The sequence below is a fragment of the Benincasa hispida genome, chromosome 2 (assembly GCF_009727055.1).
Source record: "Benincasa hispida cultivar B227 chromosome 2, ASM972705v1, whole genome shotgun sequence".
Classification (NCBI taxonomy): Eukaryota; Viridiplantae; Streptophyta; class Magnoliopsida; order Cucurbitales; family Cucurbitaceae; genus Benincasa; species Benincasa hispida.
The window spans coordinates 53,905,376-53,925,459 of record NC_052350.1 but is presented as its reverse complement, the minus strand read 5'-3'; the positions used below and the strand labels follow the sequence as shown (position 1 = coordinate 53,925,459).

The window sequence follows — 20,084 nt, the reverse complement described above, 5'->3', positions numbered from 1 at the left end:
AAAAATCGATTAATTTTAATTTAACTAAATTAAACAAATTTAAATTAAATTAAATTAGACAAAATTGAATTTCCCAAATTGAATTTCTTAATTTGAATTTGATTTATTTTAATTAATTAATAACTTAATATCAAATATTAAATTAAACACTCAATTCATACATGAATTCTATTCATGTAATTAACATTTAAATTAATATTTAAATAGTTTAAACTCTCCAATTACGTTTAATTTTGATAAATTAAACGTCAATGATATCGAATATAATTATCCAAACCCTAATTTGAAATTGAACAATTCAAATTCAAATCCTAATTTAAAATTTGTACACTTCAAATTCAAATCCTAATTTAAAGTTTGCACATTTCAAACTGAATTTTCAAATTGAATTTGAACGCTTCAAATTCACTAAATATACTAATCTAAGATTTACGAGCTAATAGATGGATTTTATAAACCTACGGATCATGAGCTCCAACCATTTGAGATTAATTGGTTAAATTCTTTAAACCGAATTAATCAATATTCGTTAACTATCGAGGCACACCATTATAGTTCAGTAGTTGCACTCTCTTCGCTATAGATATATTTTTGTCCACTTGATTTAACCATAATTAGTAAGTCGACCTTTCACAGATTGTTTGTATTAACGGTCGGGTCCATTGTTGTTTTACCACTAAAATTACATATTGCTCCTTAAGTCCCACCGATTCTCTAATGAACAATTGGTTTGTGATCCAATCACTAAACCGAATCTCTATCAGACCAATGAGAGGTTGGGGCCCATTGTTCAAGACCTGGATTCAGTACTTAAGAGAACAACCTCTCTACTACCCCTAAATTGGGTAGGTGTGAATTTTGTCTTGCATCCTATGTCCCTAGCTATCTACCCGGTCTTACCCCTTAAATAAGAGGCTTATTGAGTCGGCGCTGTTGACTTGACCCTCGCCTATGCAAATCTGAAGATAATCTCAAATAAACAGGAGTTCATAGCTAACTTAAGATCAAGGTCGAGTTACCTAGGTCATTGATTTGAAACAGTTAGTTTTAAACAGTAAACAACGTTATAAAGTAAGAGTGACTTATTTCTTTGTCCGATCTTATACAAACTCGTGGCAAATGATGCCCCCGCTATTCATGTCACTTCATGAACGAATCAGCATCACTTTATTTGTAACATGATAACTTATAAAAATGCAAGTTATCGTATCTTTTTCATTTAAAATAATAAGGCAAAAGCATAAAATTTAGATAATTTTTGCCAATAAATCTATACAAAAAGCGAACTATGCGATCACATACTTCTAACGCATAACATATTTAAATTCCAAACTAATTTCATTACTTATGTGCAGAATATCCTTCAGCAGCCTGATGATCGTGCGATCACATACCCACTGCTGTGTTCAAAGCAAGAAGTTGCCTGAGAAGAAAAGGAAAGACGATTGCATAAGTTGCAGACGTTGAGGCATAACATGACGTGGGCGGTGGATGTTATATCACAAGTTGCATTGATGGCCGACAGAAAAACTTTGTTGAAGATTAAATGCATCGCTGACACGTTGCAGATGGCGCAACAGGATATCGAATTTAATGTGCCACATCAATGCAATCATTAGTTTGAGAAAAGAAGTACTCGTGGACGCCTATAAATACCCGTGCAAATGTCATGCATAAGGGACGTTAATATACATTGTGACATATATCATGGGATATATTGTGGGAGACGAGAAGAATACCCTGAGAAGGGATTCTGCTAGAAACCCCTATCAATTTTCCATAGAAACTCATTAGTGAGAGCTTAGGATTATAGGGAAAGAAGAAGATAATATTGTTCAATCATCAAAGTGAAGCAGCTGTAAAACGAGTCGGAGGAAGCAAGACATTGTGAATCACGACTTGACTCTCTGACCCTTTCTCTTTATTTTGTGTATTTATTTTGTATTTCTTGTATTGACAAATTTAGATTTGCAGTATGAATACATGTATGTTATATATCTTATCTATATTTTTCACCAATATCATGTGTAGCTAAATCGCTTCATGGGTTGAGAAGATTGTAGCTAACACGACTAAATAACTGGAAGAATCATGCGATCAACTTGTTTTATACATTATTATATTTGTTGCTTTAATCAATTGAGAGATTGTTCTAAGTAAAGCTAATCTAAGTTTGAAATAATTTAGATTTAGACCTCATAAAACAAGAGAGGATGTTCATTAGAAATGAGTACATTCTTTGCATATTACACTTATCGCATGCATCTTAGAGATAAGATAATGTGGCAGAGAACATTGAGAAGTGTTGGTCGTAACATTGAGTGTATAGCTTGATCGCATATTTCATATAGTTGTTTAGAAAAAGTTAGTGAAAATCCTTCTCAACCGTCCTATCGCATAACTGTCATCCAACTCACATTACTTCATTTCAAACATATTTCTCATTGTATATTTAGGTTTAAGTTTGCTTCCTCAATCACCTATTTGAACATTTTAACTCGTGCTAAAATCATATCGCGTGCTTACAAGTAATCCCTGCGTTCGACCCTAGACTCACCAGGAACTTTGATTAAATTTACACTTGGGTTTGACTAAAGAAAACTGAGCATTAAATCTCATAAGCATTATATTTCATCGCATGAACAGAGCATATCATAGCACTTTACAACAAATTGTAATAACTACAAAGTGGGTCGCATCCAATAGTGTTACCAGAATAAAGCAACCAACCTTATTCATATACCATAGACCGTTTTGACTATTTACTTGAACCTGATTCATCTTTATGTCACCACATAAAGCTCAAGTATTCATGTATAGCCATGGATCTTTAGTTTATTGGTTTTAGTCTTTATGAGTATAATTTACATATTCAACAACAGTTTTATTAAATAAATGTCAATAACGTCTTTATTGATAATAGAAAATGTTTAACATTACAAACTACGAGTTTTAGGACATACAACCCAACAAACTCCCATGTGGACTAAAACTCCATATGATTTTACATATATAGAAATATACATATACAATGTTGAGTGATGAAAGAATAAATACAATAAAATAGGGTATATTTCTCCCACTTGCCATAGGTGTATATATCCCGCAGTCCTAGTCCCACTGGATGACCCTCAAACACTTTAACCGGGAGGGCCTTTGTAAATGGATCAGCCAAGTTGTCTTCAGAGGTATTCTGCGTGACAGTCACGTCTCATCATTGTACGACCTCCTTAATGAGATGGTACTTACGCTCGATATGTTTTCCGCGCTTATAGCTTATAGGTTTCTTTGAGTTGGCAACTGCTCCACTATTCACAATACAGGGTGATCGACATATGAATATTTGGAACTACTTCCGAATCAGTAAGGAACTTTTTGAGCCACACAGCTTCTTTGGCTGCTTCACATGCAACTACATACTCAGCTTCCATGGTGGAGGTAGCAATACAACTTTGTTTGATACTCCTCCACACTATTACTCCTCCATTCAGAGTAAATACTGACCCCAAAGAAGCTACAATCTTCAAAATGTAGATATATTTAGGTGTCTTGTACAAACTCTTTGTATAGAATACTAGGGGTGGTCATTCAAATCGCAAAAACTGAACCGTTTCTAAAAACCGAACCGAAAACTCAGTGAAACCGAAAAATTCGGTTCGGTTCGGTTTCACTTTTGAAAATCAAATTTGAAACCAAACCAAACCATTTTTAACTAATATATATATATATATATTTAAAAAAAGAGTAAAACTGAATTTAAAACCGAACCGCTTTTAATTTAAAGAACAAAATCGAATTTAAAATCGAACCGAACCGAATCGTTTTTAATTTAAAAAAGAATATAAGGATTTTTTAAAAATGCCAAAACCGAACCGAACCGTTTCCACCCCTATAGGATACCCCACTCACCTATCTCAAACGATCAGGATCATATCATTTATAGCACTTTATAACAATTGTAACAATTACAAAGTGGATCATATCCGTAGTGTCACAAAGATAAGGTACCTTGCTTCATCCATCTACTACAGACTATTCATGTCATTGCTTAAACTTGATCCACTTATATGTCATCATATACATGTTTAATCTACATTAAATAACCTAGGATCTTAGTTTGTTGGAATTGGGTTAATGCAAACTAAACGTCAAACAAAATAACACTTTATTTTATTAAATAAATAATTAATGTACAAATAATTTATAAACTAGGAAACCCACAAGATTCGAGGGATCAATCCTAACAATCTTCCACTTGTGCTAAAGTTAGTGGGTTGTACAAATACCAAGTAAAAACAAAGTACAATACAGAAAACAATAAACTAGAGCATATACTACGCACTCAATAACATCTTCCACTTGTCTTGGACTAAATGATGCATGTCTCCTAGACCCATACTCTCCAGATGACCCTCAAACACTTTGGTCACGAGTGTCTTTTTAAATAGATCAACAACATTATACTTTGAAGCGATCTTTGTGACGATCACGTCGGCTCGATTCACAATCTCCCGAATGAGATGATATTTGCATTCAATGTGTTTCCCTCTCTTGTGGCTTCTAGGCTCCCTATAATTAGCCACAACACCATTGTTGTCACAATAAAGGGTGATGGATTTCAACATATCAGGAACAACTTCCAGATCTATAAAAAAATCCATGAGCCATGTAGCCTCCTTGCAGCTTCACAAGTTGCTACATACTCTGCCTCTATGGTAAGTCAACAATGCGGTCTTGCTTTGTGCTTCTTCAGACCACAACTCCTCCCTTAAGAATGAACATTGATCCTAATGTGGATTTCCTAAAATTCCTATAAGTCTGAAAACCATAATCAATGTATCTTGTAAGGATCAAATCTCTCTATACTCACACTATTATAAAATTGGGCTTTGATGTTGATTTAAAACTGACATCATAGGGGTACAATGTTTGTTGAAAACCAACATTGAAGATCGTGTTATAAAGTCTTTAATGTCGGTTTTAAACTCACATTATAGCTGACCGAAATTTCAATGCCAATTATCGTTGATGTCAGTTGAAAATCAACACTGTACACCACATTGTCAGTTCAAAAGCGACATTATACACCATTTTCTATGTGATAGATAAAACTCACATGCAGCGGAAGAAATTAGAATTAATAAGTACTACAATTACACTTAATTTGAGTTTATAAAGCATGCTAAAATAGTTTTGCAGAAAATAGGGTTTGATACTAGAATACCTTTGATGAACAGCTGAAATTCTTATTATTCTCTACGAATTTAATCTCCAAAATACCAATGGACCACCACAAGGATCTTCTATATTATTCTTTAACTTGGAATGGGAGGTGAAATCTCATAATTGAGGTCAATTGTTTGAAAGAAGATCGGGGTTTGGAGAGAATTTTTGGAAAATCAATTTTAGCTTGCATGAACTCAACCAAACTCAAATCCCAGTCTTTTTATGAAGAATTATCATGCAAGCACTTTAAACTTCAACTCATTGACACCTAAATGAGCTTATTAAACTTCAGCTCATTGACACCTAAATGTTGGATTAATCCATTAACTTCCCATTTTCATTTTCATTTTTAATAAAACAAACAAAAAATTCAAAATTTAATTTAATTTTCATAAAATCAAATTAAATTAAATTCAAAACTAAAATTTGAACTTCATAAATTTGTAAAATGTTTTATTTAATTAACTAAATAAAAACAATTTAATATCAAATATTAAATTAATTAAACACCTACTTTAAACATAAATTCATGTTAATTCAATATTTAAATATTTCAATCTCTCCAATTTCGTTCAAATTCGATAAATTAAACATTTAATTATATTGAATACAATTGATCAAACTCTAAATCGAATTTGAACACTTTAAATTCAAAACCTTAATTCTGAATCCAAACACTTAAAATATGCTCAATTCATTAATTCAATATATATTATACGAGCTAGTGGATGGATTTTATAGACCTACAAATAATGAGCTCCAACAATTTGAGATTAATTGGCTAAATTTTTTGATCAAATTAATCAATATTCGTTAACTATCGAGACACCACTATAACTCGATAGTTGCACTCTCCTTACTGTAGACATATTTCTGTCCATTTTAACCATAATTAGTAAGTCGATCATTCGCAAGTTGTTGGTATTTACAGTTAGGTTAAAAATACTGTTTTATCTCTGTAAATACATCTTGCTCCCCAAGCTCCCACCGATCCTTCATTGAACAATTGGTTTATAGTCTAACTTATAAACCATGACCCTCTCAATCATGAGATGGCGGGGCCCCATTATTCAAGATCGAAAATCAGTGCTTAAGAGAACAACCCATCTACTTACCCTAAGTCGGGTCAGAGTGAATGTCATCTTGTAGAACTATGCCCCCAGCTATTTATCCTATCTTATCCCCAAAATGGGAGGCTTATCGAGCAGTGTTGTTGGACTACTCTCACCTATGCAGATCAAAGAATAAACCCGAATAAACAGGAGTTCATAGTTTGTGGCTTAAACATGTATGTAGATACATACAAGTGCATCGTGTTTAAGTGATAACCTAAATGGTCTGTAGTGGTTGGATAAGGCTAGATACCTTATCTCGGTGATACTACGAGTACGACCCATTTTGTAGATGTTACAATTATTGTAAAATACTACAAGTTATCTGATCCTAATCATTCATGTGGAGACATGTGGGCGGGGCATTCTTTACAAAGTAGTTTGTATAAGACTGGATCACAAAATGACTAGTCTCATTATACAACACCATTCATAATAGAGACTTACATTTCACCAGGATACACATAGGTGACATGACCCGAATCTTGAGTGAATTGTGAACTTTTGCATATGGGGGTGATCCTTTAATTTATATGGGTGAAAGTGGCCAGATTGCCAACTCAATGAGCCTACCCTTTTGAGGATTCGTTTGGTCGGGGAGCTGGGAACACAGCTACACAAGACATAATTCGTTTCTTCCCCAACATTGGGGAAAGTAGATAAATTGTTCTCTTAAGGGTTGGTTATGGGGAATCGACACTCGAGATTTTCGTGAGCAGTGGAATAAGACTATTCCAAATTACAATCATGAATCAATAATTCATTTACGGTCGACTTCGTACAAGCGGTTATGCAAATATATAGAGAAATTACAGCATGAACAACAAATGCATAAAGAGAACTCTATGCACATATGAAGAAACGTCTCCATGCTCCGATGCGCGACTCTGATTGAACAACTGCATCCACGAGCGCTCGATCTTCACGACCACAACACCACACGAACACTTCGCGCTCGTCCTCATCGATCTCCTCGATCACGAACTCCTCTGCAACAACGAACAGACTCCTCCGCAACACCATGAATGGCCTCCAAAAAACCTTGATGGTATCAAGTTGAGTTTGACACCACCAATAAGGCGACCTTGGTATTCTCGATGTGAGAATCCAGAGGGTGGGCTCTGTTCGGACTTGGTGTGAAGCAGACGAACGAAGGAAACAACGATCGTTTACATGACTGGGCAAGTGGGAGAAGCCGAAGACCTATCGTATAGGTCGATGCCCAATCATTTAGATAAAACTATACGATCATCTAGCAAAAGCTATGCGATCATTTAGCTCTATCGTCTAGCTCGGTCTATCGTGTACATACTCTACACGATCGTGCACCTTGTGCCAGCGATCGTTTAGTAAACACTGCACGATTGTTTAGCTCGTCCAACCGTCGTTTAGTAAATTTGTATTTACTTGACTACCACCGTGAGTTTCTTTTTGCCGGATAGAAAACTCAAAATCTTTTTCAAACTTTTGTAAAAAAAACTTCTTTTTCAAAAATGGGAAAACTCTTTCCTTTATACTCACGATTACCATGATGCAATAACCACCTACTACATTTGGTTATTTAAAAGAAAAATTATTAATAATCTAATAATTAATATTATTATAAATATAAATGATAACCAACTTATCATACTATATTTATAACCTATAGTTTTAATATTTCATCTCATGAAACATATAAATTATAATTCTTTTTCTATTCCATGGTACTTAATGTAAATCTCTTAATGTAAATCCATAGTATTATCATCATACCGATTATATCATATATAATCAAAATACCTCTTGTCAATTTGAACATTTCTAATCAACATTAAAAATTGATCCTTCAACATGAATCCAAGCTACCAAGGGGACCTCATGGACCTATAGATCTAAAACTCCAACGATACGTGAATAACTGACTAAACTCTTTAGTCACGGGATCTACCATCTGTTAACTGCGAGACACTCCACTAAATACTGACAGCTAAACTCTCCTCACTATAGATATATTATGTGTCTATTTTAACAAATCAGCAGTGCGACAACCCTTCACAGATCACTCGTAAGTACAGTTGGGCCAATAACCATTATGCCCCTGTAGTTACATCTGTCTCTTTAAGTATTACTGTTCTCTCTAATGAATATAAATCATAATCCTATTATGACTGAGTCTTCTCTTTTAAAGAGAAGTTGTGGCCACTATGTTCAAGCCCTAGAATCAACCCTTAAGGGAGCAATCTCTCTATTTGTCCCTGCTTCGAGAAAGAAGTGAATTCCATATTGTGAATTGAATTCCCAACTCCCAGATCAGACAAGTCCTAAAAAAGGTACGCATGTTGAGTTGGTAATCTGGACACTCTCACCCATACTAATCAAAGAACCATCCTCAAAGGTAGGAGATCACAAAATACTCAGGATTGAGGTTGTGTCACCTATGGTCGTTTAGGTGAGATGCAAGTATCTAGTATCAACAGCGTTATATACAGAGTCTAGTCATCTCGTGGTCCAGGTCTTATACAAACTCTTTGTATAGGACACCCCCACTCCATGTCTCCACATGAATGGTCAAGATCTACCATCTGTAGTAGTTTAAAACACTTGCAAACCTCTACAAAGTGGGTCGTATCCGTAGTGTCACTAAGATCAGGTATCCCACCTTAATCTTTATACTACAGACCGATTTAGGTTATCACTTAAGGCACGATCCACTTGTACATCACATATACATGCTTAAGTTCACATAAGATAACCAAGGAGCTTTGTTTATTGGATATAAGTAAATGCCATAATTAAATAACACTTATTTTATTCATTGAACAATGTGTATCTTTATAAAACAACAAGACTCCGGGAGAATTTGGACACCAATCCTAACATGAACAATGTGGCGCCACACCCTCTCTTGACCCGATAGGGGTTTAGTCATAGTTGGACTATGATTTATTGTTCATTAGAGGGATCAATGTACTTAAAGAGTTAGATGTAACTGTAGGGGCAAAACGATATTTTTTTTTGGCTTAAATGTGCTTACGAGCAATTTATGAAAGGTCATCGCACTATTGACTGGTTCTATCCTGGTTATATCCAATGGAGACATAAATATATCTGTAATACAAAGAGTGCAGTTGTTAGTCTTTAGTGGAGTGCCCGACAGTTAATGAATGTTGAATAATTTAATTAACTATTCAAGTACCATTGGAGCTTCGATCTACAGGTCCATGAGGTCCCCTTTGTAACTCAACATGGATTAAATGAGAGTCAATTTTGGATTAATTTAAGTTGTTCAAATTAATTAAGGGAAATAATTATATGTGATATAATTAATTTTACTTAATTATATATGATATAATTAATATAATGTATTTGATACATTATTTGAGAGGAAATAAATATTAAATTTGATTCAAATACTAATTATGTGAATTGGATTCATATAATTAAGTTTAATATAAATAGAATTTATATTAAATCTCATGCATTATTGAGAGAATGAAAGCTATATGTTATATTGTATTTGATACAATATTAATCTGTAGGTTATGTGTTATATTAGATATAACATATAGTTTAATATATATTATATGAAAATGGTTTTGGGAGGGATTGCAACTCTCTTTCCCTTATCTCTCTATATTTAGTGCACGTGTGGATGTAGTGCTCAATAGACTTACACAATTCCAAAAAGCAACATAAGTTTTTCTCTAGAAAAACAGTTTTTCCTGTCAATCACTTCCTCTCTTCGAAAAGCTAAGAGCCCACAACTTCTTAGTGATTCTCATCCCATTAGGGAATACATGAGGATCTTTTCGTGGTAGTGACCATTTGGATCGAATTTGTTCATGATAGATTAAGAGGAAGGAAATACATGAAGAAGAGTTCTTCAAGGATTAGTTTTCACCTCCTTATTTATTTTTCTTAATTGTTTTTCAACATGTTGTATTTTGTCATTAAATGCATATTATCATGTACTTTTCTGTAAAATTTTAGATTTGGGTTCGATCCCTGTTTTCACTCAAGGACCTTCAAAGGTTCCTACATGCTCAAGTTGTGTATGACATGTCCATTCAAGAGCTTGAAGGTGCCATTGGTGTACGTATATTTAGAGGAGTAACCAACATCTTTAATTGTTGAATGCTCATAACATAACTAAAGTTACAAATTCAAAGTACAAAAAATGATAAATAACCAAACTCATTTTGTGGAAAAGAGGCATACTTTTTTCTCGCCAACCATGCTTACAAGTTCACGAGGTCATGTTATAAAGTTCTCCATCGCCTGATTTAAAGTCTCTATTTTTCCCTTTACAGGAATTGGTATTGACAAATCTTCTCCCATGACAATGTCTATCGATACTCTAACGGTAGAACATGCAATGTCATCATCAACATCGTGGCTACTGCAACAATCTTATCCAGAGATCTTATAGCCTAGTGGCACGGTGTTCCCTTAACAAATTTAAAAGAATAAATGTGATGCATGGTCAAGCACATTATGATTAAAATTTAAAGGTCATAACAAATACAATTACCTCCAAACTTTCTTTAGACACCTTCTTAATATTCTTTTTTTCAGATGCACTAAGTGTGACACTTCTGACAGACGATCTAGTTTGATGAGATTGTTTGGTAGGTTTTGTCACTTGATACTTTGACACGTCGAACATATTGGAGTTAATGTCCTAAATCGACTGTATATTGTAGTTTGTAAAGACAATTTATATATCTAATAAAATAAAATGTATTTTATTAATGTTTAGTCTGCATTAAATCAATCCAACAAACTAAGATCCAAGGTTATTATATGAAACTTAAACATGCATGTGGAAACATACATGTGGATTACGTTTAAGTGATAACCTAAACAGTCTGTAGTAGATGTATAAGGTTGGATACCTTATCTTAGTGACACTACGATTTGCTTTGTAGATGTTACAATTGTTGTAAAGTGCCACGAATGATCTGATCCTGATCGCTCATGTGGAGACATGTGAGTGGAGGTATTATATACAAAGATTTTGTATAAGATCGAATCGTAAAATGAATAGTTTCTTTATATAACACCGTTGCTATAAGAGACTTACATTTCACTAGGACAATCATAGGTGACTCGACTTAATCTTGAGTGAGTTGTAAACTTTTGTTTATAAGGGCAATTCTTTGATTTGTATGGGTGAGTGTGGCCTTGTTAGCTGACTAAACAAGCCTACCATTTTGGAGACTTGTCCGAGTAGGGAGCTAGGAACACAATTACACAAGATGGAATTCACTTCTTTCTCGACCTTAGGGAAAGTAGAAAAATTGTTGCGATGATCTTGTACGATGTTCTAGTTTGCATACATTGGAATGGAACTTATTGGAAAAGGTAAGACAGAAAAGTCGAAAGCAGTATCCGTTTGAAAAAAGTCTTATCCTGTATTTGACAGTATTCAAAAGGAGGAACTTCTCACTTATTTAGACTCTATAAGAGATATACGGACGGATATGCTACTTGGGTATCCGGGTAATCAGTGAGGATGGAATTCACTTCTTTCTCGACTTTAGAGAAAGTAGAAAAATTGCTCCCTTAATAGTTGATTCTAGGTCTTGAACATTGAAGTTTCAATCTCTCACTGACCTGGGAGGTGTTAATTTATAATTGGACCATAAACTGTTAAGGAGTTAGATGTAACTATAGGGGTAAAATAATATTTTGACCTAACTATAGTTACGAGCAAAGGGTCAACTCGCTGTTGATTGGTTATATCCATTGACACATAAATAAATCTACAATGTGAAAAGTGCAACTATTTATTTTTAGTGGAATGACTGACAATTAATGAAAATTGATTAATTTAATTAAAGAGTTAATTAATTAATCTTATATCATTGGAGCTTCTAATTTGTAGATCCATAAGGTCCCATTGTTAGAAATGGTTTGAATTGTTTAAATCAATTGCATATGAATGAGATTAATATAATACGATTAATTATAGATGTGATCTATAATTAAGAGAGAAAAATATTTGAATAAGATTAAAATATTAAGGAGATGAATATATAAATATGTGATAATTCAATGTTGATTAATTCTATATTAAATCGTTTAATTTATTAATTAATGGTTAATTAATTAATTAATTGATTTTTGAAAAGTAGAGATAAATAAACATGTGATGTTTATTTATTAATTAGTTAATTATATGTTGGGTTTTATGTCCTAAAACTCGCAATTTGTAAAAGTTAAACATATTTTTTATAATAAAAGATGTTATTCAACATTTCTTCAATAAAAGTATTGAATATATTAATTGCATTCATAAAGACTAAATTCAATAAACTAAGATCCATGACTATTACATGAATACTTAAACTTTATGTGGAGATGTAAAGATGGATCTATTAGGGTTGATGCCCTAAAGTTTCGTGTCCTATAGTTTGTACAAACGCTTGTGATGTATAATATATGATATTTACTTCACTTCTTGTTTTTGCTCATCTGAATGTTTTATTTGCTTTACCACAAATCAATAAACTAAAATCCTTGGTTATCTTTATGTAACTTAAGCATGTATGTGGTGACATACAAGTAGATCACGTGTAACGACCCGACTCCCTAAGACTCGAGCTAGGTCGTTACTATACACATGCATGCATTGAATTTAAAATGACACGTTTTCATAGCGAAATAAATACTAAATAAACAAAGTCAAATAAAAGATTTTCAATAAAAGTCAAATTACAGAGTACCCATAAATCATAATTAAAAATTTAATGAGTCTAGAAAATAGTAAAAGTTTGGAAACGAATACTAATCAGTAAGTTTCAAACATGAAGACTGAAAGTGGAAAAACATGAGAGAAATCTAAACATCATGAGCGGAAGCATAAAACTGGTCCTAGTGGCTCAATCACGGATTTTACTTGTCATTCGTCGGCACGTCCCTACTCTTACCTGAAATATAAACATGAGAAATGGTAAGTATAAAATACTTAGTAAGTAACCCCACTACTGGGGTCAGGCTAGGCAACTATGTTCTCTAGATGCCTACCTCTAGTGGAACATATAAACTTCTCTAGTCCTCCTAGGACACATACATACATGAAAAACTTACTTCTATCCTACTGTAGTTAAGTATGACCACTACCTCTAGTAAGTCCCATAGGACCCATAACCTCTGGTAAAATCTTGAAAGAAACACAATCTCTTACGTACGTATGGTTATGCATACACCTCTTTCGTATACACATAACCTACTTAATATGTACCTCTTTCGTATACATGATTACGTATACACATAACTCACTTAATGTGTACCTCTTTCGTACACATGGTTACGTATACACCTCTTTCGTATACACATAATCCACTTAATGTGTACCTCTTTCGTACACATGGTTACATATACACCTTTTTCGTATACACATAACCCACTGAATGTGCACCTCTTTCGTACACCTGATTATGTATACATCTCTTTCGTATACACATAACCCACTGAGTGTGTACCTCTTTCGTACACCCCAGATCCTCTCTATGAATGTAGGGATGTATACTTCTTTCGTACACATGGTTATGTATACACCTCTTTGTATACACACAACCCACTGAGCTGTACCTTTTACGTACACCCCAGTACCCTCTAGGTATGTATCACTTTCATACACACCAGCCCTAATACATTTCTTTCATGTACTAGTGCCCTTGGACTGATGGAAAAGAAGGCATGCGCAACGGAAAAGAGGAACAATTTTACTCTAATTGTATAAATTAAACATACAACCCTAAAATCGTTAATTAGGGTTTTTTAGAAATATTACTTTTGAAGCTCCCGAAACTTGTCTATCTCCGCTCGAACACGAACCGGACAACCACTAGAGCTGACCTACTATTCTTTGGACTCAAAATCGAGTTGTGGGACCCGATGGATGAAAAACCCGCGATAGAGAAAAAGAGATGAAAATAGTAGAGTGAAATTTGGATTGAGTTGGGATTTTTTCAGCCCAATTTTTAAAAACTAATTTTGCAAAATTTCCAAAAGTCTTTACTCCAAAATGACAAGCTCATATTTATAGAAAAAGGTCATGCAAAATTGCATGAAAAAACTTCATAAAAACCCAACATCTAGAATCCACTATCTAAGTAGGCTTAATGTTTCTACTATAAGCTAACACCTAGTCCACTAATTTTGTTAGCGGAATTATCCAACAAAAGTTTGGATTTTCCCACTAACTTTAGTCAAAGGGCAAAATAGTCATTTAGTCAAAATCAAACTTTGACCGAAAAGTCAACATTTTGACTTTTTATGATTTTTTCCGTGTTGACTAATTTTGACCTCCGAAGCATTAATCCACATTCATTTTCTCAAAGTTCAAATCACATTTGAATATAAGGTCGGTCAAAGGTTGTCTTTTCAAAATCAAAAGTCAACTCTTTGACTTTTTACATCTTTGACAATTTCCATTATTTTCGAGCTTCCGAATATGAACGTATTCATATTATTGATATTTAAATCACATTTAAATATTAAAGTTGTATCTCTAAACTAAAAAAATGACCACTATATCACATATACTTGTCAATTTCTCTCTCTTCACCTAATTCGAAAAATTCGAATTATTCTATCATACTGTTCTAAGTTTATTCCATATGAGCTAGTAGGGGAACCTAATGAACCTATAGATCATGGGCTCCAACGATCCGAGATTAGCTGGCTAAACTCTTTAGATGGAGCTAATCAACATTCGTTGACTCACGGGTCATTCCACTATAATCTCATAGTTGCAATCCCCTCATTATAGATATATTTGTGTCCATATGATATAACCATGATTTGTAAGCTAATCCTTCACAGGTTGTTTGTAATCTCGGTTGGGTCATAAAAACCGTTTTACCCCCGAGACTACATCTTATTTCTTAAGTTCCAATGATCCTCTAATGAACAATTGGTTTAAGGTCCAACCTACTATCCCTATAACGGGTAGGAGTAAATTCCGTTAGCTCAGAATTAAGATTAAGTTACCTAGGTCATCAATTAATGAAATGGTTAGTTTTATACATTAAACGACATTTAGAACTTAAAAAGTGACTATTTCATGGTTCAGTCTTATGTAACTCTTTACATAGGATGCCCCTATTTTCATGTTTCCACATGAACGATTTAGGATCACATCGTTTGTACTAACTACAAAATAGGCCGCATCCATAATGTCCCCAGAATAAGGCGCCCAATCTTATTCATATACTTTAGACCATTTTGGATATATATTTGAACTTGATCCACATTTATGTCACTACATAAAGTTCAAACTTAAACTTAATAGCCTCGGAACCTTAGTTTATTGGATTAATGAATATAGAATTTAAATTTACTAAAGATTTTTAATAAAAACTTTATTGAACAAGAATATAATATTGCAAACTACGAGTTTTATGACATAAAATCCAACATGAACATGCATCATTTTCATGCAGTCACATAGTCTGGAAAGGAAAAGAGATTGCATCTAATTTCGTATTACATATAACATTCACTTAGTCTTGAGTCCTCTAAAACCTCATGTTAATTAACCTCAACCTCGTATTTAATCTAGTTTTAAATGAATCAACTATAGCACATCACTTTCATGCACTAAATCATGTAAACAATAAAGTATTTAGGATTTCATAATATATCATACAGTCTACACACTCGCATAATAAATTGCATAGCTATATAGATCAACAAATGTCTAATCCTCATCTAGCTTTAAGGCATTCCAATAGGAGTGCTACTTAACTCAGAATTTAAGGGTCATGCTCAATCATCATTTACTATAACATAAAATTCTAACTTAAGCTCATACATAATCATATTCCGATATACTACCACATGCTCATATATTCTTCATAAGCAGTCCATCCAACCTCAGAACAATAAAAATATTCTACAAAAAACTATTGTAGGATCCTCAATGTTAAATCTACAGTGTATCGTCTGGCACAAAAACGATTCCAGTAGTAAAATTACTTACCTCTAATCGAAAACTCTAGGAACTAGCAAGTTTATCCTCTTCCTTGCCCAATGAAACCTTTCACCAAAAATTCATCGATTAGGTCTTTAGTTGGCTGGACAACAACTTCAATAATCTGAAACCTCATACTAACATCCAAAATACGACGAGTATCAACAAATTAGAGCCGAAAATTTAATGAGTGCTCAATAGTCCTCAAGAAAACCCGTCAAATCAAGAACCCTAACACCAATAGCAACTTGAAGCAATTTCCCTAATCACAGAAACACAACGTTCAAATTCAAAGCAAAAACATCGATTTTTAAATTTTTAAGCTTAATTTCAAAACACTCCATTTACATCAACCTTTGAGTTTTCCAAATAAATTGCAAACATCCATTTACTTACTCGAATAAACCACACACACCATTATTCCAAAATCCACAAGAAGCTGCAACCACACTACTCAAACCTTACCTTAACCAATCAATCTGTCCAAAAGCGACGACCAAGACAACAACTGTGAAAACGGACTGAGCCTGCACAGAACTGGCGGCACGCGCAACTCCAGCCGAGCGGACTAACTACGACTGACCTGGGACTTGCTGTAGCGGCTCGTTGAACAGAGGTGGCTGGCCTTCGAACCCATACTCGACGTGAAGAATGGCGGACGCTCGTGATTGGAATCGACGATGGTGCGGCGAAAGGGCTGCACCACGAACGCGACTAACCGGTGACACGACAGAACGGCGACCGGAGACGCTAGACGGCGAGCTGCGCTAGGGCTCGACTAGCGACTGCTTCAGACTGTGAACACTGAGCGACTAGGATAGCAGAATTGACGTCAGGTTGGAGGTGCGGATGGTTGGCAGCAGACTCAAAGGCGGCTGCTCGTTTCGACGGCTAGGGTTTTCACGAAAAGAGGAGGTGGATGGTGAGGTTGAAGACGAAGGGTTTAATTTATTTTATAATAATATTAATAATAATAATAACAATAATAAAAATAAAACTAAAAAAGGAAATAAAATAAACTCTATTTTATTCCTTTCCTTATTCCCATTTATTTTATTCTTCCTTTCTTTCCTAAAAAGTGAAAATAAAACCTGCCATTAATTTCTAAATTGAACAATTCTGTAAGATCAAAATTAAATTCTTGCACATACACTTCAATTCCAAAATTCCAAAAATGCCCTCCACTAACAAAATTACTAAAATTACATAAAAAGTGAAAATTCGGGGTGTTACATTCTTCCCCTTTAAAGAACTTTCGTCCTCGAAAGTTCATTTCTCAAAAAAAAAATAAAAACTTTTTGCATAGGGATAACGAAACATACATGGTCTTTTATACTAACTAAGCATAAGTAGGCAAACATAGTCTCAAACAAACCTAGAGTGTCAAGGTCTAAAATGTAAATTTATCTTTCACTACAGTGTTCGGCCTCCCCATCTCATGTCAGGTTGTGGCATTGTTCCTGTTCCATTGCTGCTGTCCACTTGAACCTACCTAGTCTTGACGCAAAGGTTGGTCCCTACCATTTGTAGTGCTTCTACTAGGGCACCCATATGCCATATGCCCTTTCTGTCCACAACGATAACACACCCCTGCTCTAGCCAAGCAACGACCCCAATGACACTTTCCACATGATTTATAGATCGGCTTTTCCTCTTTAATAGTTACAGGTTTCTTTTGCTGAGATTCATAAGTCTTTTGGTCTGCTTTCCTTTAATGTACCATGCCTCGCAGTCCGCTCCTCAGACCCTGGATGAATCTCTCGGTCCTCACTGCCTCATTGGCTACGAGTTCAGGAGCAAAGTGGGACAACTGATCAAATTCCTGTTCATATTTCTCCACTAACATAACTCCCTGTTTCAAGTTCAAGATTATGCCTGCTTGTTATACCGGGTGTTGGCCAAAAAATACTTCTCATAAAAGCGCTCCTTAAACTGCTCCCAGTTTGCAAGCTTCCCACCGGTATCAATCATCTTCTCTGCTGAACGCCATAGATTTTCATGTTACTAGTTAACATGAAAACTACGCATTGAAGCTTGTACTCTTACGGACACCTTATAAAATGGAATCTCGTCTTAATAGATGACAACCACATCTCTGCTTTAGTGGGGTCCCCCAACGATCCATCAAAAGAGTGAGGGTCATACTTCCTGAAATCCCTCAAATGTTTAGTCTTTAGAGACAGGCCTTACATGTCTCTATTCTGCGGTTGGGTCTGCTGTAACTGCTCAGGTGGCACTGGTTCCTCCTGAGCCTGGGTCTAGGCAGTCTGTCCTGCCATCGTGCTGCAGATTAACTCTTGCAGTTTCCCTATTAAGGAGGATGCAACAGCTTCACTAATGCTAGCTTCCATTGCCTTCTCATCGACTTGGGCCATAGGTGGATTTAGAGCTGTCGAGACAGTCTGGCTACTCTCGACTCCATCTTCCTGCACTTCTTCTCTAACTGTCTTTCTTGTTCCAGGTTTAGGTGCCATGACGTGTCATGAACTCATACATTAACTATCTCTAGGTCTCTCTCAGAAATCATGAATTTAAAACACTACATCACTATTCTCATATATGCATTGAAACTTTCATTAGTAGGATGTACCTCGCGATGACGAAGGATTCGTTACTGGGCCACATGGTCTATCTAGACTTACGTAGTAAGTCAGTCTACAGAACCCAAAACATGTGCTCTAATATCAACTTTAACGACCCGACTCTTTAGGATTCAAGATAGGTCATTACTATACACATGCATGCATGGAATTTAAAATGACACATTTTCATAGCGAAATAAATAAAGTCAAATAAAAGATTTTCATTGAACCTAAATAAAAGTCAAATAACAAGGTACCCATAAATCATAATTAGAAATTTAATGAGTCTAGAAAACTGTAAAAGTTTGGAAACGAATACTAATCCGTAAGTTTCAAACATGAAGACTGAAAGTGGAAAAACATGAGAGAAATCTAGACATCATAAATGGAAGCATAAAACTGGTCCTAGTGGCTCGATCACGGATTTCGCTTGTCATTCGCCGGCGCGTTCCTACTCTTACCTGAAACATAAACATGAGAAATGGTGAGTATAAAATATCCAATAAGTAACCACACTACTGGGGTCAAGCTAGACATCTATGTCCTCTAGATGCTTACCTCCAGTGGAACATATAAACTTCTCTAGTCCTCCTGGGACACATACATACATGAAAAACTTACTTCTATCCTACTGTAGTTAAATATGGCCACTACCTCTAGTAAGTCTCGTAGGACCCACAACCTCTGGTAAAATCCCGAAGGAAACACAATCTCTTACACACGCATGGTTATGCATACACCTCTTTCGTATACACATAACCCACTTAATGTGTACCTCTTTCATACACATAGTTACGTATACACCTCTTTCGTATACACATAACCCACTNACACATAACCCACTTAATGTGTACCTCTTTCATACACATAGTTACGTATACACCTCTTTCGTATACACATAACCCACTTAATGTGTACCTCTTTCGTACACATAGTTATGTATACACCTTTTTCGCATACACATAACCCACTTTATGTGTACCTCTTTCGTATACATGGTTACGTATACACCTTTTTCGTATACACATAACCCACTGAATGTGCACCTCTTTCGTACACCTGATTATGTGTACACCTCTTTCGTATACACATAACTCACTGAGTGTGTACCTCTTTCGTACACCCCATATCCTCTCTATGAATGTAGGGATGCATACCTTTTTCACACACATGATTATGTATACATCTCTTTCGTATCCA

General features: G+C 34.9%; 1 long non-coding RNA gene across 1 annotated transcript; it reads right to left on the bottom strand.

The window, feature by feature from the left end:
• Nucleotides 1-12,987: 12,987 nt before the first annotated feature.
• On the bottom strand, nucleotides 12,988-17,250 carry LOC120070732. Its single transcript, XR_005480021.1, has 3 exons — nucleotides 16,768-17,250; nucleotides 16,312-16,368; nucleotides 12,988-13,252 (listed from the first exon to the last, which is right to left on the bottom strand). It is a non-coding gene; the product is annotated as an uncharacterized LOC120070732 (long non-coding RNA).
• Between the last annotated feature and the right edge of the window lie 2,834 nt (nucleotides 17,251-20,084).